The following is a 24,416-nucleotide window of genomic DNA, read 5'->3' on the forward strand; positions in this document are numbered from 1 at the left end:
ATAGTAATTTTGTAACCAATCAGTTTGTACCAATTATAGCTGTATGTTTTAACCTATACAAGGAGAAGACTCCCCTGAAACGGGGCCCAGAATTTTGGAGTGTTAGCTCATCTGGGTCTGCCGGCGGAATAAACCTGAGTTCTCCAACGCTCTGAGTGCGGTGCTTGGTTTCTCGTGGGATTGGTTTTCTGCAACAAGCTGAGTGCTCAGCGGAGGTGGGGGGTAGTAGCCCCACTTTCCTTTGCTTGCCTCTCTTGGTAGGAGTTTCCTGCACATGAGCTGAGGCAAAAGGGGATCATGGCCTCACTATTCTCATTTATGCCACGCTCAACACAGAGTCTCAGTCCCACCAGTGTGGGCTAAGCAGAAGAAGATAGCCCTTACCTCTTAGCTGCCCTTGACAGGAACTTAGTTTCAGTAACAGGTAGCTGGGGGGTGAGATGCGAAATGCTTCCATCTTGTCCCTCCCCAGAAGGTAGGCTTCTGCCCTGTGTTCTTGTCTGTCCTCATCTGGAGTGGAGTTTCCATCTTGCGGCGCTGGGAAGGGGAGGGAGAAGGTGAGTCTTCGTTCAAATACCGCAGACCTGTGTAGTTCCTGTTGAGTTTTAGTAGATTTTCTTAAATACATATTTTTTCATTTGCTCTGTGCACTTAGGTCAATTTCCAGAGAATTTCAATAGTGGTTTTAAAAATAATTTTCACCCGTTTCCCCGGAGAGCATCTCATGGTGCTAGGCCAGAGGTTGAACTCCCTTCAGTGTTTTCTTCTGACAAGTATAACTGTAGGAAAACAAGAGAAGGCAGGTCTTGTAGCTTCAGTTGGCTGCTTAGTGCTTAGCTGCTTGTTGAGTGGCCTGATGCCACAGCGAGGTCAGGAAGACAGGAATGTGGGGTAACTGCGTTTCCAACTCTAAATGCTCCCCACATACTGATTCTGAAGCCAGTTTTACAAACGTGGAGGCTGGGGCACGGAAAGGTTAAATGACATGCCAAGCTCCCACAGCTTTGGCAGATTTGGAATTTGAACCCAGGAAGTCTGAGCTCTACACCTCCACAAATGTTGCCTTTCTCCAAGGGATGGAGGTTTGGATTCCCTTATAACTTGGGATGAATGTCCATCACAGTAAATAACCTGGGCACGTGTCCTTGAGAAACAGCAGGCCCAGGATGCTCTGCACACAACTGGAAATGGTTAGGGACAGGAAGACAAAGAAATTGATCATGTTGACCATTTCCTGCTACGAGCAGGAGCTTGACCCTGCTGTGAGAGCTTGAGCCTGCGACGTCCCCATCCCGAATCTGAGGAATGTTGCAATAGAGAGTAGGTAATCACTAGGCGTTTCCTGTGAGCTGAATAAACACTTGAAATTCCACCCCTCGCTTCCCTTTTCATCCAGGTGAACTAATTTGTCAAGTGAACTCAGGTTTTCCATGTTCTGATCAGAAGTTACCAGGTGGTGGATGGTTAGGGCTAGCAAATTTTATAAACTTTTTTTCTTTTTTTGGCTAAAAATCCTGGGAAGTTCATTCCCCAGGGGTAGAAGCGTCACGTTTGGCCTTTGGGTCCCAAATGCAGAAGGGAAATGCGGGAATTCTTTCTTCCTTAGCATGAGCTGGTGTATCAGCCAGATTCATTGATGGCAAGCGACAGAAACTGACTCAGGCTAAATTAAGAAAAGGGAAGTGATGGGGTGGCCACGGATGCCTCAGGGTGGAAGGGAAAACCTAGAGCAGAGCTTGGACAGGAGCCAGGCAGCTCAGAGGGTCTTGCAAGCAGGGACAGCACTTCAGTCTGGCCCAGGCGCAGTCAGTGGAATGAATGAACTTCCACCATTCCTCTGTCCTTGTGTCTCTTGCTTCAGAGCCCAGTTCCTAGGAAAGCAAGTTCAACTGGTCAAGCTTAGATCAGATACTTGCCTTTGGTAGTTCTAAGATGGTGAGAGGGAAGTCCGGCACCAGGAGACTTGGGTGATTCTTTTGGCTTATGGAGGATGGATTCCTGGACGGATTACTGTCCACCAAGGCTGTACACAGTAGCTGTCAGATAATTCCCCGAAGGAAATTAGAGTGATTATTAGGAAGGAGGAGTAGATGCTGTGTGGCCAGTGTCAAACTTCCAGCCCAGCTTGTAATGATGGTCTCTGAGGTACTTGCAAATAGGAAGACATTTCTCTGCTGGGAATCGGGAACTGTGGCTTCCTGGTTAGGGCTTGCCTGACCCAAAGTAAGATATGCTTTCCCACATACTCAGGCTGAGAACCTTGGCGTTTACACAACAGACTTCCAGAGTACTGCCTGTGGGCACAGGCTGGGGCCCAGACAGGCGTGGGTTTCATTCAGATGATGTTGATCTTGGCTGTTCGTTTGCCTCTTTGGTTTTTTTATCTGACATGGGACCAGCAGTGCTTGCGAGACTCCTGCAATGCTCTGTTAAGATAACTCGTGTGTGTCTAGCATGGTGTAAGCTGTGCTGAGAGGTTGGGGGTGTTACCTGGAAGGTACTGGGGAGCCAGTGAAAAATTTTAGGCAGAGGATGAGGAGATCAGAATTGCAGTTGTCCGTAGTTAATGAGACACTTCTCTTCTGCAGGCTGTACCCCAGGGAGAAGTTGGAGTCATCAACTTGCCTTGCTGCAGACTCAGCGCCTGTTCCAGCAGTTGGATGGCTATCCTGTTGCCCCAAGCCTGGAACTTGAAGCCTGGAGATGGGCTCCTGTCCTGAGGCACATGACTCATCCCACATGCTTGTCTTATGTTTCTGCCTTAGACACTATGATCCCTCCTTAGTGTCCTCCTGAGGACCAGGGAATCACTGTATCCTCAGAATCGTTGTTGGATGCCCTTATCGCCCAGGTCATTCTCAACCAAGGAGAAGTTTCTTTTGGGAGTGGGGATGATGCTCAGGAGAGCACCTACAGGTGCTCCTAAAAATCACAGCATCCAGGCACTGCAGGCTGCATGCTCACAGGCAGACACCAAGGGTAGGGACGGGCATGGATCCCAGGCCAGTGGGACCCCAGCACCTCTGTGCTGGTCCAGGTGCAGGGACCGGGTAGGAGTGTGGGCTGGTCCAGAGACTTAAGTCTCAGTCAGCTACTTTGAAGGTCCACCTGAAGCAGCCCAATGTAGTGTTGAGGGGTGATATCTCAGATTTTTGAGGATGAAGATACTCTTTACAATCAAGACATTTTATGGAGACCAACATGGTAAAATTTGAACCTTAAGTTATATTAATTGAGAAAGTTAATGATGACCATTAATATTTATTAATATAAAATATTAATATAATATAGAAATATAATGCTACTATTAATAATATGAATAGTTAAGAAAGTTACTATGTTCAATGACACCTTTAAAAAAGCTTTTTTAAAAAAATAAATTGGACTTCCTAGGTGGCACAGTGGTAAAGAATCTGCCTGCCAATGCAGGGGACACGGGTTCGAGCCCTGCCCTGGGAAGATTCCACATGCCACGGAGCAACTAAGCCTGTGCGCCTAAAAAAAAAGAAACAAACAAACAAAAAAAATCTATATTAAAAAAATAAATTTATTGATTGATTTTTATTGGTTGTGTTGGGTCTCTGTTGCTGCATGCAGGTTTTCTCTAGTTGCAGCGAGCAGGCGCTACTCTTCGTTGAGGTGAGTGGGCTTCTCATTGCAGTGGCTTCTCTTGTTGCGGAGCACGGGCTCTAGGCACACGGGCTTCAGTAGTTGTGGCACTCAGGCTCAGTACTTGCAGCTCATGGGCTTAGTTGCTCTGCAGCACGTGGGATCTTCCTGGACCAGCGCTCAAACCCATGTCCCCTGCATTGGCAGGCGGATTCTTAACCACTGTACCACCTGGGAAGTCCAATGACACCTTTAAGTACATTTATATTTTATTCACAATAGTATGTACATATCTTTGAAAAATATTTTACTTGTGAGTACTTTGCTGGTCTATTTCTGTCCACCTTTTGGAAGAAACCTCTTCCCAAGGTGCTGGCTGCCCTCAGTGGCCTTGCTATCGCCATTCCCATCAGCCTAATCTGATTGGACCCAGGAGATTTCCATATGGGTGGAGCCTAGCCTGCGGCCTGGTGCACAGAGATGTGCTGGGCCAATCAGAAGCCTTGATGTGGAATTAGAACTAACACACCAGGAGGGAGGAGGCTGCCGAAAATTACAGTCTTGGGGCTTGGGCAGCCGTAATGGCTGCAAACAAGCTGACAGTTATGGGGGACCAGAAAGCGTAATGAAGCAGTTCGTGAAAATGAAAATAAAATAACAGTAATAATATTTGTGGTAATAAAAATAAAAGCTAAGTTTTGTTGAGCATTTTCTTTATGCCCAGTTCAGTTCTAAGTACTTCACAGTATAATCTCACGCAGTCCTCACGAAAACCCCAAAGCCCTACGAAATTTACAGGTAAGGAAATGAAAGTGCAGGAAGGGAAATAATTTGGTCAAGGCCCGCAGCTAGGAGGTGGCAGATCTGGGATTAGAGCCCAGGCCACCTCTTGCCCTCTCCTGCCGCTCAAGGGAGCAGGACTGGCTCTAGGGTGGTGAAGGGGCCCTGCCTTAGGGTTCCAGCGACTCTGTGCAGCCACCTTGATTTCCTGAGTCAATGTCTTGATCTGTGGTTGGATTGCCACAGGATTCCCCCGTGGGGCCCCTTCCCCTCCTCCAACCCTTCTTTAACCATGTCGACTGGGTCTCTGCTTCTTGCCTCAGCTGGAGACTCGATTCATGTCCCTTTAGGAGTCTCTGGGGACCCCAGAGGATGAAGGGACAGGGCCCCGAGAACCTGCTCCAGCATTTTGCCAGGCCCGTCAGTAAGTCCAGTCCCTCTTGCACCCCACCGCTTAGTCCCACCCAGGGAGGGTGTTTCGAGACTGGGGGGCCTGAGCTGTGCCCACCTAGGGGAGCAGATGCCCTGTGACCTGGGCAGGGTGTGGGCGGACTTGCTTAGATGTGGGCGTTTTTTTTTCTTTTCTTTTTTTGAAAGTTGCTGTATAACAAAGGGAGATCAACTCGATGATGGGTGATACCTTAGAGGGCCAGGACAGGGAAGGTGGGAGGGAGTCGCGGGAGGGAGGGGATATGGGGATAAATGTATAAATACAGCTGATGCACTTTGGTGTACCTCAAAAGCTGCTACAAGAGTGTAAAGCAGTTATAGTCCAATAAAGAGTTTAAAAAAAAACCTCAAAAAAGAAAAAAAAGTTATGGTTCGTATAAGGATGTTAATCCTGGTGATCTGCTATGCTAACTTTATACCGAGAGGCATTAGGAACCCACTCAAAGGCTATGGTACCAGTGCTGCCACCTTCTGGACGAAAATTAACAGTTTCATCACAACTACATGAAAAGAAAATTTTGCACAAGCCTCAAAGCTTCCAATCTCTTTCTTATTTTCCGCATATTAACCATGACTATTCTGGGTCAACTTTTCATAAAAACAATTAGATTCCAATAGAAAATTTTTCTCTATTTCCTAGTAAATAGCTAATAAAAATGTGTGCTGTTTATCCAGGGTTTCCTCTGTGCTGAGCACTTTGCGTGCATTATCTCTGATTCTCGCCGCAGGCCTATGAGCTAGATATCGTTATTATCCCTATTTTATATACAGGGAAGATGATATTTGGAAACGCTAAATAATTGCCTGCTTCCAGAGTTCACCCAATTAAACATTGGCTGTCTTGCCTCACCTTTAACAATAACAGTGTATCATTAGCATTTCATTATCTGACAAAAATCATACCAACTTAAAAAAAAGGCATTGCAAATCCTGAAAATATTTCAAGTGTGTTCCATGATTAAGAAAATAAATGTTCATTATGGATAGCGAGAACCAGGTCTTTCACTGTTGACAACGGAGTTATTAAAATGGAAAGGGGGAAGGTTAGAATGCACCCTGTGGGGTTGGATTGGAATCAGGGGTGGTGTGAACTCATGGTTTTATACACATGGATGGTTAGACGTAGAAATAGAAATAGATGTAGGTGCACGTGTATGTGTGTCTGCATACAGACATATATTCCCTAGCTTTGTCCTCTGAAAGGGACTAGAAATAATGACACCTCAGTAGCTATGCATATACTAGCCTCTAGATCTTGGATTCTAAGTACCATTCTCTAATGAAAAAAAAAATCAGGGCTCTTTGGAGAAATGGCTGATTCTAGGACTGGAGCAGGGAAAATATGAATGAACTTGGAAGACTTTGCAGGGCTAGAAGAAGTGCTCAGAAATGATGGTGATATTACTAAGGGACATAGGGACCACATTGAAGGGGCCCCCAATGGCCAAATATGAGACACTTTTAGTAACAAAATAAATAATGATAGTAAGATATTATAACTCATAGGATAAAGCAAATATCCATGACTCCACATTGATAGAAATAAATAATTGCATAAATAAATAAATAAAGAAGAAGAGAAAGCTGTTCCTTGCAATAGAATTCCAATGAATAAATGTAGCAGGAATGATGAAACTGGGACATCACTGTTTGGCTAACAACACAGTAATTGTTGCAAGCAAGAATCATCGATGAATAGACCCACAGACATAGAAAACAAACTTATAGCAACCAAAGGGAAGAGGGGGGAGGGATAAATTAGGAGGATGGGATTAACATATACACACTACTATATATAAAATAGATAACCAACAAGGACTTACTATATAGCACAGGAAACTATACTCAATATTTCGTAATAACCCATAAGGAAAAAGAAGCTGAAAAAGAATGTATATATACATACATATATATATTCACTCTGCTGTACAACTGAAACCAACACAACATTGTAAGTCAACTATACTTCAATAAAAAGTTTTTAAAAACAAAAATAAAAAAGAATCATCGATGAATGCTAAAATTAGTGGAGAAACGTATAATGAAAAACAAGACGTATGTTCACAGTCTCAAGATATGTCCCCATAAAATACTTATAAATTACAAAGGGAAAAAAGAGTAACTTTCCAGTGGATAAATCTGACAGGCACCACTGTCACTAAGGGGTACCAAATTTCCTACCAGCAGGAATGAGATGTATCAGCTTCATGGGCCTGCTGGTGTGATGCACTGAGAAGGACACAACATCTCCTCTGTGGTGTTTGTTGCAAAAATGCAGAATCTCAGTCTAATCATGGGAAAGCACCAGGCATGCCCAAAGTGAGGAACATTCTACAAAACAACTGGCCTAAGAGTGTGATGATCAGGAAAGACAAAGCTTGAGGGAACTGTCACAGACTGGAGGAGATTAAGGAGACATGATCACTCAGCGTGAGGCTGCATTGGATCCTGGGGCAATGGACAAAGTTGGAATAACATCTGCAGCTAAGTTAGTAGTGTCGTATCAGTGTTCATATCCTAGTCTTGATAATTATGCTGCGGTTACAGAAGATGTTAACATTTGGAAAAGCTGGGTAAAGTGTACTTATGAATTTTTTTCTACTATTTTTGCAATGTTTTTTAAGTCTAAAATTATTCCATAATGAAAAATAAAAAAATTAAAAACAAGCTTGTAATGAAATATATGTAGGTAAAAAGTGCTTTTTAAAAAGGCATTACACAAACTATTATATATAAAATGCATAAACAATAAGGTTCTACTGCAGAGCACAGGAAACTATATTCAATATCCTGTGATTAACCACAATGGAAAAGAATATAAAAAAAGAATGCCTATGTGTGTATAACTGAACCACTTTGCTGTACAGCAGAGATTAGCACAACATTATAAATCAACTTACTTCAATGTAAAAAAAAAAGGCACTGCAAAGTGTATCAGGTTTCTGATTATCCAAAGTTTGAAGCCTCTCCCAGGCCAGAGCCCAAACTCTTTGGTCCTCGGTCTCTTTACCTGTCAGATGAAAACCTCGACGTTTATCACAACACAGAAGTAGAATGAAGGGAAGTACTTGGGCACATATTGAGCAAGACACATGTAGATGTTCATTAGACGTTTTAGTTTAATTGCAGAACACACCTCAGGCTGATCGAATCCTCCATTCCAGTGCTGGAATGTTCTGACTATAGCTTCTGGCTTCTGTTTCTATATTTCATAGACATCCCCAGAGCTGCACGCAGTGGGATCTTAGTTCACCAACCAGGGATTGAACCGGTGCCCCCTGCAGTGGAAGTGCAGAGTCTTACCCAGTGGACTGCCAGAGAGGTCCCCCAGAACTTAACATTTCTTGCTTTCACCATACTGGCCCTTGGGTGACCCATGTAAGGGGGCTAAAGGAAAGAGCTCACATCTGCTGAGGCTTATAATAATAATAATAATAATAACCAAGCAATCACATGCCAGGCAGTGATCTAAATGCTTTAATGCTTAAACCAACCCTGGGAGGAAGGGTCTATTACTATACACACTTTACAGAGTGGGTGACTGACTTGACCAGGGTCCTTTTCTCTTTCACGCACAGCTAGTAGCTTGTAGGGCAGGATCTGAGCCCAGGCAGAGCGCCTCCAGAGCCCACATGCAGGGGGTGCAGGGCTACATGCAAGGTAAGTGGGGGATAGCCCTAGCCCCTCTTGGGTTTGACAGAACCCCTTGCTGAGTCTCAGAACAGAGCAGGATCGGTGGTGGTAAGGCACTGGCAGGGCCTTTAGGAGGTGGTCTTGGACCCGCTCTCATTTGCCAACACTGTAGATGCGGCTGCAGGGGGAAGGGGTGGTGCTGGTGTGTGGACTTCCCCATGACACCAACTCTTTTATCATTAGCTGTTTTCCCAGCCCCTTAGCACGTTCTCCTGTTAAGTACCTCAGTCTCGGGACACTTGGAAGTTCTGATTCATAGGAGTTCCCGATACTCCTCCTTCTGGACAAAGTCCCTTCTGATAATTAGGGTGCTGGAGACTGTTTCTGCTGCTGAGTGAAGCCCCAGTGCTGACCCGGAGGTGGAACAAGCACCCCTTCTGGGCAAGTGTAGGATGAAAACCTAAATAGGAACAAATCTGAACATCCACAAACTCCCCACCGCCGTTTTTTTCCCGCCTCCTCATGTCCTCTGAGAAGTAACATGCATAGAAAGCAAGGTTCTCGACCAGGAATCCTGACCTTGCTGTGTGACCTTGAGTAGAGCCCTGCCCTCTCTGAGCTTTGGTGAACTCAGCTATAAACGAAGGGGTGGGGATCAGGTGATTTCTAGGGTCTCTTCCGGCTCCTGCCTTTGGTGGCGCCAGGAGCTCGTGACAGGGCAGGAGGAAGCCAGGCCCATTCCGGATGGACTTGAAGGTGTTTCTCTGTGCTCTCTCAGAAGAGCTTGGCTGAGGTGTTAGTCAGGGAGGGGCTGTCGCTGCTCTGGCCGCACACAATTAGGGGTGAGGTGACTCAGAAGGGAACACGCCATGTGTTAAAATAAGAGTTGGCATTTCTGAGAAGGGAAGTCCAGGAGCCGGCCAGGATGGGATTAGCTGTTGATAAGGGCACCGTATTGTTCTCAGTCTCCCCTGAGGCCCACACCACATCCTAGAAGAGGAGAAGCCAGGTCCCTGGGCCCTAACAGGGTTTGCTGAGGATGAGGCCCAGGGGGGCCGTCTGGGGCTGGGGCCAGGCGGAGGTAGGGCGACGCGGTGGTCAGGAGTCAGCTCCAGTCAAGGCCGCCCGGCCCTGAGTCTGAGGGCCTTGCCCTGTCACTGGACTTGGACGCTCACTCCGGGGCCAGAGAGGGTTTGAGAGGGGACGATGGACCCGGACACTGAAAGCCGGATGATGGGTGACCCGAAAGAGAGGTCCAAGCCCAGCAACCCTGAGCAGCCCCACCCCACGCCCAAAGGTTCAGGCCGGAGCCAGGGAACCGGCGTGGGGGACACTCCGGTTCAAGACTCTTCAGTCTCGGAAAACAAAGGCTGACAGGAATGCGAGGAAACCACTGTTTACCCTTTTCAAGTGTTCCACCGAAGTGTGTGCTAAAATGTCGCTGGGGGAGAGTGATGGGGGGGGGCGAGGCCCGAGCTCCGGGAAGCGGGGATGTGAGTGAGGACCGTGGGCCCTGCAGAAGCCACGGCGAGGAGGCCGTCTCCCCTCTAACTCCCGGGAGCAGACGCACAAGGAGCGGTGCAGGCCCTCCTTGGAGCTGCAAGGGCGCCAGGAGAGAAGGGGCTCAGGGGATCTTGTTGGAGCAGGAAAGGCCCAGATTCAGAAGGGGCCTGGGGGGGGTGGCGGTGTGGGAATGGGCATTGGTGACTCTGCCGGGGGTGGTGGGTGGCCAGCGACAGAAATCTGGGGCGCTGGCTCAGCTAAAGAGGAAATTAGAGCCAGGATCCCTCAGGACCTGAGGGTACCAGGAGGACGAGCACGGGCACCGGGAAGCTTGCGGAGCAGAGTGGGCTCTGAGTCCCTGTCTCAGCCCCCTGCACCTGGGCTCCTGGTCGCCTGCCTTGGCTGTCCATCTGCAGACCTGGTCTCCCAGTTTGACCATGGTGGCTTGTGGGTGACCTCAAACGGTCTTTCCCTACGTGGCAACCACAGGCCCTGAAATTTGTGACCTTTCAAATACAGCACATGAAGCCAGCTCACCAGAGACCCTGGGGCTGAGCCCTGGATTTTAGAAACAGAGAGAAAGAGAGAGAGAGATTGGCCCAGTCTGGCCAAGATTCACCCCCACGCCGCCTTGTCTAATGGGCTTGCCAGCTGAGGCAGGCCCACGAGGACGGCGTGGGAGCCTCCACTTCGGCTGAGCTGTGAGTGGGGGAGGTTCTTGCATCCCAGTAATGACAGAAACAAGGGAGGAATGGGGCCGGGAGGACAGAGGCCAAGAAAGCCTCCTGAGGTGGGGGATCTATATGAGGAGAAGCCCAGGAGAGAGCTGGGAGGGGAGGGAAATCCAGAGCATGTATCCACGCCTGAGCCGAACATTGTACTCACAGACGGTGAAGGGTGGTTTGAATTTTTTTTTAAATAAAATTATTTATTTATTTATTTATTTATTTATTTGTTGGCTGTGTTGGATCTTTGTTGCTGCACACGGGCTTTCTCTAGTTGCAGCGAGTGGAGGCTACTCTTTGTTGTGGTGCACGGACTCCTCATTGCTGTAGCTTCTCTTGTTGCGGAGCACAGGTTCTAGGTGCGTGGGCTTCAGTAGTTGCAGCACGAGGGCTCAATAGTTGTGGCTCATGGGCTCTAGAGCACAGGCTCAATAGTTGTGGTGCACGGGCTTCGTTGCTCCATGGCATGTAGGATTTTCCTGGAGCAGGAATCGAACCCGTGTCCCCTGCATTGGCAGGCGGATTCCTAACCACTGCGCCACCTAGGAAGCCCCAGAACTTTTTTTTTTTTTTAAATATATTTTTTAAAATTGAAGTATAGCTGATTTACAATGTTGTGCCAATCTGCGGTACAGCAAAATGACTCAGTTATACGCACAGACATTCTTTTTTTTATATTCTTTTCCATTATGGTTTATCCCAGGACAGGGGAGATGGCTGATGGAAGTCAGCTCGCTCCATTTCCTAGGCCTTGGGCTCTGCCAGCTGGCACCCGAGAGCCTCACGGTGCAGACGGCTGCTCTCCATACCCCTGTTTCTGTCATTGAAGCCCCTGCCCTGTCCCTTAGAAAGGCACTCTGATTCCTTCTCCACTAGGTGTCCAGGCAGTCAGCAGGCACTCACCACACTCAGGAAGCTGTAGAACATCCTGTCCGTGAGAAGCTTCTGAAACTACTGAAAGATAAGGGACAGTGCTGACACACCCCAACACTTGCAGGGGGGCTGACTGTCTTAGTTTCCTGGAACTTTCCCAGTTTTAACACTGAAAGGCCTGCATCCCAGGAAACCATTCAGGCCTGGGCAAACTGGGCCAGTGGCTCACTGAGGTGGAGCACACGTGGGAAAGATGCTAAGTCAGGGTCAGAAAAGCCCGGCTGACTGCTTCCAGCCCCTACCAAGCCGCCACCCACGGCCGTCCAGAGCGCCTCTTACCCGAGTGTTCCAAGTCCCTCATCCTTCTCAGCATGCGTTCTGCTGTCCTGGAGAATGTTGACTTTTCTCACACCCACACATGCACGTACACAAGCGAAAAAACCAAGAAGGCAAGCATGGTTTAAACTTATAGCAGGTTATATTCTGGGAAAAGGTGGTGTAAGTCAAAAAAATAAAAATTGGATCAGTTTTCCCACAGAAACAATACCATGATGAGAAACCCTGAGCAAGGAAAACGTCTATAAAAAGTTCTATCCTGGCCCTGAAAAATTTCTGCAAACTTCTCTGATTTTCTAAACTTTTCTAAGTATTTCTCTGAGGTAACATGGAACAACATGGTCTCTTAGAAAAATCAGACCCTGGGACTTCCCTGGTGGCAAGGTGGTTAAAACTCTGAGCTCCCAGTGCAGAGGGCCTGGGTTCGATCCTTGGCCAGGGAACTAGATCCCATATGCATGCCACAGTTAAGACTTCACATGCCACAGTCAAGGAGCCAGTTAGCTGCAACTAAGACCCAGTGCAAATAAATAAATAGATGGATAAATTTAAAAAAAAAAAAGAAAAAAATCAGACCCCAAGAGCAATTAACTGGACATTGAATACCTGTACTCTGGGCAGTGTGAGATCTCTCAAAGTACATATACACCAAAGGAAAAAGACAAATCAGTAATTTGTCACGTGCAATGTTATTTTATTTGTTGAAAAAATTCCTACGTGGGGGTTCCCACTGAGCAGGTAGAGGAGTGGTCCTCAACCACGGCAGCACACTGGAACCACTGGGGAGCAGTAAAACCTACTGGTGCCTGGGTACCACCCAGAGATGCTGATGAACTCGGCTTGGGTGTGGATGGGTGGCAGCTGCACTGGGGGCCAAGAGCTTGTAGCGAGAGAGGGGGAGGGGACGGGGAGGCTGCCTGAGGTCTGGGGTCAAGGCCTAGGGTCTTGAGTGCTAGAACACTGAGACACATACTAATTGGAAACAAAACCTTAGTGGTCATTGAAGTCAGTCTTCTTTTGCAGGTGGGGAAATAGATCTAGAGGGATGAAGCGATGTGTCCAAGTCCCTCAACATTTGGATGTAAAATTAGAACACAGATTTTTTTTTTAAGTGAATTTATTTATTTATTTATTTATTTATTTGCTGCTTTGAATCTTCATTGCTGCACACGAGCTTTCTCTAGTTGTGGTGAGCAGGGGTTACTCTCCATTGTGGTACGCAGGCTCCTCATTGTGGTGGCTTCTTTTGTTGCAGAGCACAGGCTTTAGGTGCACGGGCTTCAGTAGTTGAGGCACGAGGGCTTAGTTGCTCTGCGGCATGTGGGATCTTCCTGGAGCAGGGATCAAACCCGTGTCCCCTGCATTGGCAGATGGATTCTTAACCACTGCATCACCAGGGAAGTCCCAGAACATAGATATTTTGACTTCTTATCCTTGTATTCTTCTCACACTTTGGTGGTTTTAAGAGATACCCACAAATTTCTTGAAATTCTTTACTTTAAAAAGTGAAGTTTAATTCCCTTCCCCTCGGGCGTGGGCTGACTCAGTAACTCATTTCTAATGAATGCAATATGTAGGGACTGATGGTTTGTGACTTTTGAGACTAGATCGTGAATGCCCTATCTCTTCAGTCACTGGTTCTAGGGAAAGTTAGCTGACACTCCCATGAGGACACTCAAGCAGCCTTATGGAGATACCATGTGATGACCACAGCTTTGTGAGGGCGCCATCTTGCAAGCAGACCCTCTGGCTCCAGGTAAGCTCTCAGGTAACTGAAGTCCTGACATCTTGTCTGCCACCTCCTGGGAATCCCTGAGCCAGAACCATGCAGCTAAGTCACTCCTTAACTCCCGACCCACAGAAATGGTGAGATAATAAAAGTTTTAAGCAGCTAAGTCTTGGGGTAACTTTTTTTTAAATAAATTTATTTATTTATTTTATGAGCTGTGTTGGGTCTTTTTTTGCTGTGCGCGGGCTTTCTTTAGTTGCAGTGAGTGGGGGCTACTCTTTGCTGTGGTGCGCGGGCTCCTCATTACCGTGGCTTCTCTTGTTGTGGAGCACGGGCTCTAGGCATGTGGGCTTCAGTAGTTGCAGCACATGGGCTCAATAGTTGTGGCTCATGGGCTCTAGAGCGCAGGCTCAATAGTTGTGGTGCACAGGCTTAGTTGCTCCGCGGCATGTGGGATCTTCCTGAAGCAGGGCTCGAACCCATGTTCCCTGCATTGGCAGGCAGATTCTTAACCACTGCGCCACCTAGGAAGCCCTTGGGGGTAACTTTTTAATGCAGCAATTGATAGCAAATACATACACCACCCTAAAATTTTATCTTTCAGAGTCAGTAATATCCAATTCAAGGAGGAACTCTAGTGCAGTAGGAGAAAATGAACGAAAGGAATAGGAAGTATAGCAGCATTTTCCTTCTATGGGAGGACAAGGTTGGGGTGGTGGGAAAATCACTCTGTATACTCATCCATCCTATTGATGGAGGCTGGAGAAAGGAGAGATGGAAACTTCAAAGTGTCTGGCAGCTCTTCAGTCTGTTGAAGCTTACAACCTAGAGTGGGTGACTTCTGTTTCAACAGGGTTCAGGAAGCAGGCCTGAAACTGAGTAGGGGTGGAAAAAAGGGATGGAGAAACTTACAAGAATCATGGTGTCTGACATTTCATCTTAACATTGGTGCTGATGTGAGGTAACCTCTAAGCAACAGGTAAGGTCCACTGCACACACAGAGGCCCCGGGAAGGCTTGCGGAAGGGGGCTGAGCTCTCTGTGTGGGTCAGTGCTGAGCAGCGGTGGGACGGGAGTCAGGAGAAGGCCTGCGTGAGGCAGCGAGAAGAGAGATCTTGAGGGCCGCGGCATCAGTCAGGCCGTCAGGAAAACAGAAGCCATTCTGCATCTTGGGGACCTCAGCCTGCAGCCCTGGAGTGTGACGGGGAGAAAGTGGCACGAGGTGGGAGCTCTTGGAGTTCTGTCATGCGCTTGCAACTGACCAAGCCTCTGAGAAGAATGGCTTCTGCTTCACTCCTGCCTTCACTCCTGTCCAGGGCAAGATTCCCTCATCGACAAAGTCTAACCTGGGAGCATACAAGGAAGGGGACTGTGGGGAGCAGCTTCCAGCCCAGGTGGCAAGGTGACTCATGGGGGTCAACTCTGGACTTCCCAACCGAGAAGCCCCAGGGGAGCTGCCGCTGAGGGCTGGGTCACCAGAGGATGTTCCCTTTTTCTTAGTATAAAGACAGCAAACAGTCCTTTCTGCTAGTCACTTGCCAAATGTTATCTTCAAGAAATTTCCAGAGAGAGGTCTTCATGTCAACCAGAAACTGCTGCTCAGAAAGTAAGTGGACAATCACCGCGGTAGTGACACAGGGCTCCCTGGTGACAGCCTGTAGACACCTGACCTCTGCCCACAATTCTGAACCTTCCTTGGTCACGTCTTCATTTAATGCTTTAATGTCTGGTCCACGTGGAAAGCATCTCTTCAGCTCATTTGAGACCCTTACCTTTGTTGGGGAAACATTGCCTGCTGGGTCTGCTTCTGGTGATTCTCGGAGCACACGAGTGTATTCATGACTCTGAGACCACTCTTCTCAGAGCGTGTATGTTAACAGCCTGTGGTGTTAGATGTGAATGCGACCTCCATAGTCAATGCTCTATTAAATTGGAGGAATAGGGATGCTGGTTTGGGATGTGTGGACATCAGGAATGAAGATTCCCAAGGGCAGCCAGTAAAGAAAACAACTTCAGGAAAGTTTGTGAATACTTTCCATGTGAAGGCATGAAACATAGGAATTGTTATATAATTTCCAAATTCAAATATTGCCTAAAACAAGGCCTAGGAATTATTGGTGCTGTAGATAGCACAGAGTCATTGAACACGCTCTCTATCCCACCCGCCACACCCCCAGAGCATGGAAGAAAATATCTGACTTCCTGTATTTGAGCCTCTGTAACTAAGAATGGATGCTGGGACTTCCCTGGTGGCGCAGTGGTTAAGAATCTGCCTGCCAATGCAGGGGACATGGGTTCGAGCCCTGGTCCAGGAAGATCCCACATGCCTTGGAGCAACTAAGCCCTTGCACCACAACTGCTGAGCCTGTGCCCTAGAGCCTGTGAGCCATGACTGAGCCACGACTATTGAGCCAATGTGCCACAACTACTGAGGCCCACATGCCTAGAGCCCATGCTCTGCAACAAGAGAAGCCACTGCAATGAGAAGCCTGTGTACCGCAACGAAGAGTAGCTCCCACTCACTGCAAATAGAGAAAGCCTGTGTGCAGCAACGAAGACCCAATGCAGCCAATAAATAAATAAATAAACAAACTTATATGTATAAAAAAAGAATGGATGCTAATTAATTGCCATCTTTACATACTCCAGAAAGAAAGGGCTGTCATGCAAATGAGTAGAGTAGGCACGTTTACACTACAGAGATTTTAACTTCTGAAGAGGAAAAGTTAATTTCAAGCTTCCTGGAAGTACTTACTTGAAGCCCTACCACTATGCCAAGAGGATCAGAAAAGATGCCCTTCTTTCCTTCCTTAAGACACCTGACTGCCACCCGCCAGAGAACTGCAATGTATTCAAGTTCACGATCAGCACAACGCGAAGGGGGCCCTAGATTTGTGTATTGCGCTTGCTGGGCCTCTGTGCATGGTACCCTGGCATGCTCACAGGTACGGGTCATTCAGCTTCCAAAGGTTATCTACTCCAGGACATTCTACCAGCTTTTACTTGGACCTATTGAATGCCCTTTAAAAACAAATGCTATATTTCTTAAAAAAAAAAGAAAGAAAGAAAGAAAGAAAAAGAAATCCCACCTTTCATTCTTTCCTACTTCCTGAGTCTCCCCTGCCTGCTGTAATCTGATTAGTAGAAAACTACCAGGTACCCACCCTGTCCTGTTCTATTCAAAGGGACAGTCACCACCTCTGTGGGCTCTTCCCCATCTTCCCCCGTTGCTGGCCCTGGCCAAGTTCCTTGGCGTGGGGGCGCCCCTTCCTGCATCTGCTCCAGACCATCCTTCTGGTCTCCCTGAGGTACCTCCAGCTTCTTCCCCCCAGACCTGTGGAACCTGCACGAGAAGGGAGTCTGGGAGCTCTGCTTGGCACAAGTAGCTGATGGAGCTTGTGGCTGCACCCGCACCTCCCCCCCCAGAACCTCAGCCTTCCTCGTTGGAGGATGAGAGGTGTTTTGTGTGTGTGAGGACAGTGGTTTGCGTGGTCAGGCCAGCTGTGAGGTCTGCAGCATATCCAGGACCTGAGGTGAAAATGGCCACCGTGGATTCAAGCAGGAAAGAGCTGGATCCCAGGGAAATCAGTCCAGGTGGCAGCTGAAGAGGCTCAGCTGCTCTCAACACCGGGGAGCGAGGTCAGAGACCACAGGGCAAAGGGCCCACAAGAGCAAGTGACATGTAGATGCGATCAGTCCCAGGGCAGAGGCCGTGGACCCTGCCAAGCACGTCCCTTGTGAAGAAGTTTCCACTGGGATGAGGCACTGGGATGGGGCTTGGCTTTGGCATCTAGCTCATCGATCAACTCATACACTGAATTGGAAGAGACCCTTGAGCTCCTGAGCCATGGCCTTGGCTGTGACGTGGGATAAGGCCCACCCTGTCCATCTCAGAAGTGTGTTGGGAGGAGAGGGGGTTGGAGGCCTGAGGGTTCTTTGAAAGCAGTGATGAATGGAGGGGTCTATGGTGGGGGGAGTGGCTGGGAATCGGGGAGCTCCAGATCAGGGTCAGGGATCCCAGTAGCGGGGTGGAAGGATATCTGGGACTGGCCTCCCCCCAGATTTTTCCATCTGTAGGGGACGGAAGCACCCCACCTTGACCTTGGACTGTTTCTAAAGATTTGGCCAGGCCGTGCTCCCTATGACGGCAGCAGCCGGCTGCTTCCCTATGGGGACCGGCTGCTCACTCCTCAGCCCCAGCTGGACCTGCTCCAGGCTGGGCTGTCACTGGGTGAGCTGTGAGAGCTTTGAGGGAGGACAGAGCCCAAGCTGGGTCCTCTGAAGAAGCCCGAGTATCTCAGAGGCACTTTAGCTCCTGCGGGGAATAAAAGACTTTGGGAGGTTTGGCCTCCTGTTACCTGAAGGAAGCCATCCTGCAGGGCAGGCTGAATTGGTCAGTTAGATTTACCATCTCCGAGACCACCACAGCTTTACATTTACTTAGTGTATTACCCTTTGCAATTCTCACTCAGTCATTCCTCTATGCAACAAATATGTACTGAGGGCCGACAGGGCCCCCACAGAGCTTACAACTTAGTGAATAAACAAGAAAATAAATGTGAAAAACAAATGCAATTTCAACTTCTGGTAAAAGGTAACAAGGAAATGAACAAACAGAGTATAGTGCTAGGGGCCTCCCTGAGGAGGTATCTTTTAAACTGAGGCTTGAAGGATGAGAAAGTTCCAGCTATGTGAATAGTGGCAGAAAGGGTGTTTCATGCAGAGGGAAGAGTGTCTGTGAAAGCTCTGCAGCAGTGTGGAAGGAGAGAAGAGAAGAAGTAGGGGGCTGCTGCAGGAGTATGGGTGACTTGGACCAGAAGGTGTATCAGACAAGATGGGCTAGGTTGCACTGCAGTAACAAAGAGGTCCTAACCGAAATGTCTTAACAGAGCAAATATTTATTTTGAGTTTTTTTGCGAGTCAGCAGAGGGGCTCTTCTTATATTAATCACTCAGGGACTCAGGCTGACAGGGTCCCCATCTCAACACGATTTCCATAATCCCCATGGCAGGAGGAAGGGAAGTGTACTGGCTCTTAAAATTCCCCACCAGAAGTGACAGATGCCTTATCCTCCCACATGTTATTGGCCAAGTAAATCACACAGGCATGCCTAACTTCAAATGGGGTTGGAAACTGCCACCCTCCCCTGTCCCTAGGAGGAGAAAAGCTGGACCACACTGATGACCATCACAGGTCATGAGAGTGAAGGTGGAGAAAGTGAATAAATTCAAGATATGTTTTGGAAGTAAAAGCAGCAGGTATTATTAATGAGTCATGTGTTGAGAGCTGGGGAGCAGAGGGACAAGTCGAGATGATTCCCAGGTTCTCAGTTTAAGCATCTGAATGGTTGGTGGTCCCATTTGCTAAGAAGTACGTTGGGTGTGAAATGAGTTTTGAGTGGAGGCCAGAATGAAAGATTTAGAGCTGGACATGTCAAAGATGGTACCTGGGTTATGCAAATTTTCTGGAGCTCAGAAAAGGGATTTAGGCTGGATACAAACTTGGGTGTCATCATATAAGTAGTGATGAACACCTTGAGGGTTAATAGGCTCGCTTCAGGAAAAGGTGCAGACAAGAGGGTGCAGGGATGAGCCCTGGAAGCCCATCACCATGAGGTTGAGGGGAGGATGAGCAGTCAGCCAAGCAGAAGAGGAGAAGCGCCACAGACACAAGACAACTTGGGGATTTTTAAAGTGGGAGAGGCTACTAAGGGGTGCATTCTTTTTTTTTTTTTTTTGTCTATGGGGTCTACGGCACGTGGGATCTACGTTGAGGCAGGTGGGATCTTTCGTTGTGGCACACAGGCTTCTCTCTAGTTGTGGCGCACAGGCTCCAGGTCATGTGGGCTCTGTAGTTGCGGCACACAGCCTCTCTAATTGAGGCACACGAGTTCAATAGTTGTGGCACACGGGCTTAGTTGCGCCACGGCATATGGGATCTTAGTTCCCCGACCAGGGATCAAACCCACGTCCTCTGCATTGCAAGGCAGATTCTTTGCCACTGGACCACCAGGGAAGTCCCTAAGAGGTGCATTCTGATGAGGTAGGAAAGTGACCCCAGATGTGACACAAGCAGTTTTTGCTCCAGTGGTGGAAGGGAAAGCCGCTTTAGTGTGGGTTGAGACAAGAATGGGAGGACAGGAGGTGGATACGGCATGTGTAGATGATGCAGTGGAGGAGTACAGCCTGAATGATGTCCCAGGAGCTAGTTTTCTTCCCCTCTTCCTTGTCTCTCATCAGACAGGCCTTCTCCTGGGAGGTGAGATGGTGGCCTCAGCTTGAGCCCCGCTTCCTTTGTGCAGGAAGGAAGAGTGTGTGTTTCTCGCCCAGGAATCTTGGCAAGATCAGCATTGCTTGTACAGGGTCATGTTTCTTTGCCTGAACTAATCCCAGAGCCAGGGAATTCAGGGCTCTGATTGTCCCAGCTTGGATTGTGCTGTTCCTGTCTCCCAGCCCCCAGCCCCAGCTAAGGGTGGGGTCCATGACCCCAGAAATTCCATGGGAGAGGAGGTTGATCTCAGAGGGAAATTAATGTACAAATTCCAGAAGGATGAGTTGATACTGGTGGCAAAAATAATAGATGTCCCCTAAATCAAGTTGTATTCGAATGGTCCATGTCTAAGTTGATGTTTGCCATACCACCTACATAAAAACCAAGAGCCACCAGGAGAATGAATTGCTGAAAGCATTTTGTTTCAGGTGACCCTGCACTCCCACGCAGAATCATTGCATGTGCAGATAGGCTATTGCCCTTTCAGAGCCTGGGGTACCTGAAAGCCCTGGGTCGACCCAGGGAGCAGATGTCCTGATGCCAGAAGTTGCCATCTGAACAGGGAGTGAAGTGCATCCTGGCCGCTGCTCCCAGATGCAGAGACCCCTGGAATGGGCCCACTGCCCTAGTCGCAGAGCCAATAGCTCAAAGAATTTAGTTTAAAAAAATCTAAAAGGTACAGAAGGATGTATGGGGAAATGTAAATCTCAGTCCCACCCCAAACTCAGTCTTCCGGGTCACCTGCCTAAAGTCAAAACTTATTACCAGTTCCTTATGTATCATTTCAGAAATGTTTAGTGCATGTGGGAGCAGGTATATGTTCCCTGCCTCTCTGTCTCTGTCTCTTTTTTAACAAAATGATTGCATCCTATATACTGCTCTGTATAGTACTTGCTGCATTACTTTATTGTATGAATGTACCAACATTTATTTCAATTGATTCTCTATGAAATTGGTTGTTTCCAATTTTGAGCTAGAAAAACAATGCTGTTATCATTATCCTAGATCAGGTGCCTTTGCACACACGTGCGAGTATGTGTGTAGGATAAATTCCTTCAAAAAGTGAGAGTATGTTCATTTAAAATTCTCATAGGGGTTGTCAGAGTTCGCTTCCAAAACTTTTCTTTGTTTTACCATTTGACATTTTCACCAATGATACTTAGGACTCCTGCTTCCCCATCCCTCACCAGTACCAAATGTATCTGAATTCTGTGGCTGTTTCAAAGTTTCAGTGCAGCAGTGGAAAGGCAGAGACTTAGAAGCAGGCTGACTTCGATTGGAATCCTGGCTTCTGCTAGTTACCAGTTTGGGGGCTGTGGGTGAGTTATTTAACATCTCTGAGGCTTGTTTTCCATATTTGCAGCGTGGGGTAATGATTGTTCTAATTACAGTCTCTTTTTTCTGTAAATTTATTTATTTACTTATTTATTTTTGCCTGTGTTGGGTCTTTGTTGCTGGGCACTGGCTTTCTCTAGTTGCAGCAAGTGGGGGCTTCTCTTCGTTGTGGTGTGTGGCTTCTCATTGCAGCGGCTTCTCTTGTTGCAGATCATGGGGTCTAGGTGCTTGGGCTTTAGTAGTTGTAGCACTTGGGTTCAGTAGTTGTGGCTCGCAGGCTCTAGAGCACAGGCTCAGTAGTTGTGGCGCATGGGCTTAGTTGCTCTGTGGCATGTAGGATCTTCCTGGACCAGGGATTGAACCCGTGTCCCCTGCATCGGCAGGCAGATTCGTAACCACTGCTCCACCAGGGAAGTCCCCAATTACACTCTCTTTTTGCAGCAAATATCAGAATTGCCTCTGTTAGCTTCAGTTTATAGGTAATTTACTGGTGAGACCTGGAGAGGCTCATAGTTTCTGGGCAGAGCTGGAGCACTTGACCTCAGGCAGGGCCAGATAAAGCCAGATCCAGCATGGCTAGCAATGGTTTGTGAACTTTCCTTTTAGAAAAGGATTGCTCAAACTCTCTGTGGTTGAAGGATCAGGTTTCTAAAAATTCCAAATGTCAAATTCCAATGTTTTTGAAAATGCAATAAAAGCAAATGACTAGAAAAATGAAATTTGAAAAGATATATATAATATTAACTCCACCTTAAATTCTTGGATTTAACAGACATAAAGCTACTCTGTTAAATTGCCATAAAAGTTTTTCAATTCTTACTCAGTCTCTCTGCTTACCTGGTCGAGGTTGGAGAACAATGGACAGACCTCCTCTGGCCTGAGACCATACTTTGGGTATCACTGCTTGCTCTAGAGCGCGGCTAAAACATGTTCACTTCCAAGGAGCCCCACTCTTCGCCTCTCAGGTCAGTATCCCAAATTCTTGCAAGGAGAATCTGGTGGACTCAGCCTGTGTCAGATGTCCATGGCACAGATTAATACCTTGGGAGGGATGGGCTCACCTCGGGAGCAGATATAGACAGATAAGAAGCTGCAGGTATGAGCCTGGGAACTAGGTCCCCATGAGGCTGGGGAGGATCAGTAGCCCGCCAAAGAGAAGACAGGCGAAGACAACCCAGGCGAGGAATGGCAGCAAATTCAGGAAATGGGACATTGATGGGGGAAAAGAAGCTCAGTGATGGCAGAATCAAAAAACCCAACTGCCTCTGGGCCTTGCTTTTCATATCTGCAGAATGGGATAATGATTGCACTAATTATAGTCCCGTTCTGCAGCAACTATCACAATTGCCTCTGGTTTGATTCAGTTGATAGGCAGAACTGATGAATTCTTTTGCACCGAATAGTGATTATAGTCAACACTACTGTGTTAGAAACTTCAAAGTTGCTAAGACACTGGATGGTAATTGTTTCTGCCACAAAAAAGAAATAATAGTTATGTAAGGTGCTAGAGGTGTTAGCTAACACCGCAGGAGGTATTCGTGTGGCAATACATAAGTGTGTCACAGTAAGGTGTGTACACCTTAAACTTACACAATATCGCATGTTAATTGTATTTCAATTTAAAAAAAGCCGGCTGATTCACTCCATAGAACCGCTGACTAGTTCAGGGATCAGAGGCCCTGGATTTTCTAAATCAGTGGGGTTGGGGCAGGGGTAGGGCTGAATACAAGTGGATCGGCTAAAAGTCTGTGTTTGATTCTGTATTGACCCCAGCAGAGGTCAAGGCTTTTCTTCTCTGGAGAGAAACTGAACCAAGGGACACTGGACTTGAGGACACCAGACATTGCAGAGACAGAGGAGAGGCAAGAACTTGAAAATGGGATGATTACATTAATGAAGGAAATGGCCGAGTCCCGCGGGGTAACCCTGGACTGCAGTGTGGAGTCGACAAGCTCCACTCCCCTACACAGAGCTTCCATTTGGCTTTAGTTAAAATTGAGACATGTCATATATATAGACGAAAGCATAAAACGTATAGATATAGTTTCGAGAGTGACAATAAGGGAGTTCCCTGGTGGCCTCGTGGTTAGGATTCCAGGCTTTCACTGCTGTGGCCCAGGTTCAATGTCTGGTCGGGGAACTGAGATCCCGCAAGCCTCTCAGCCAAAAAAAAAGAGTGACAGTAAGATGCACCACCAGTCCACCAGCGACCCCAGCAGCAGGTAGAAGGATAGAACACTACCCGGTACCTGAGAGACCCCTGGGTCCCCTCAGATGTGGCATCCCACCCTCTCACCCTGTAAAACTATCTGGACCTTTGTCTTGATTGTCCTCTTGCCTTTCTCTATAGTTTCTTTTTTTTTTTTTTTTAAATAAATTTATTTATTTACGTATGTATTGGCTGCATTGGGTCTTCTGCTGTGTGGGCTTTTCTCTAGTTTTGGCGAGCAGGGGCTACTCTTTGTTGTGGTGCTCGGGCTCTAGGCGCTTGGGCTTCAGTAGCTGTGGCGCACGGGCTTAGTTTCTCCTTGGCATGTGGGGTCTTCCTGGGCCAGAAATCGAACCTGCGTCCCCTGCATTGGCAGGCGGATTCTTAACCAATGCACCACCAGGGAAATCCTGCCTTTCTCTATAGTTTTGCCCCCAGTAAATCTCTTCCTATCTAAGCAACATATTGTTTAGTTATGAAGCACGGAGTGACAAGCTCAAAGCTCGCTGTGTGAGGAAAGGGGAGTTTGCACTGTTGGACGCAAGCTCCTAGGCGAGGTGAAGCTGAACAAAGTCTGTCTTCAGCCTCCCCGGGAGTTTCCCAGAGACCCTTTACAGATGTCATTGGGTGAGGTCACAAGTGGGAGCCTTGAAAGATCAGGGCCACCACAGAGGAGAATATTTGGCTGGGCCTTCATGTGGAGCATGGTGGATCCCCAGCAGAGAAGTGGTCAGAGGACAGCTGCTCACCGCGGCCCATGCCCAGCTCTCAGGGGTGAAATGAGGCTCCTCAGCTGAACCTCCCTCCTGGAGGGGAGAGCAGGGACTTCGTCAGCCAAGTCCAGACGAGCCGCTGAGTCTGGACCAGGCTCCCCGGGCATCCTTCTGTCCTCAGGCTGTGTAAGGAAGCGGGCATCTTGGTGATGGCTTTCTTTACCGTGCCCGTCTACCATTTGTGCCCATCGT

This window comes from Hippopotamus amphibius, chromosome 7 (genome assembly GCF_030028045.1).
Source record: "Hippopotamus amphibius kiboko isolate mHipAmp2 chromosome 7, mHipAmp2.hap2, whole genome shotgun sequence".
In the NCBI taxonomy this organism is placed as follows: Eukaryota; Metazoa; Chordata; class Mammalia; order Artiodactyla; family Hippopotamidae; genus Hippopotamus; species Hippopotamus amphibius.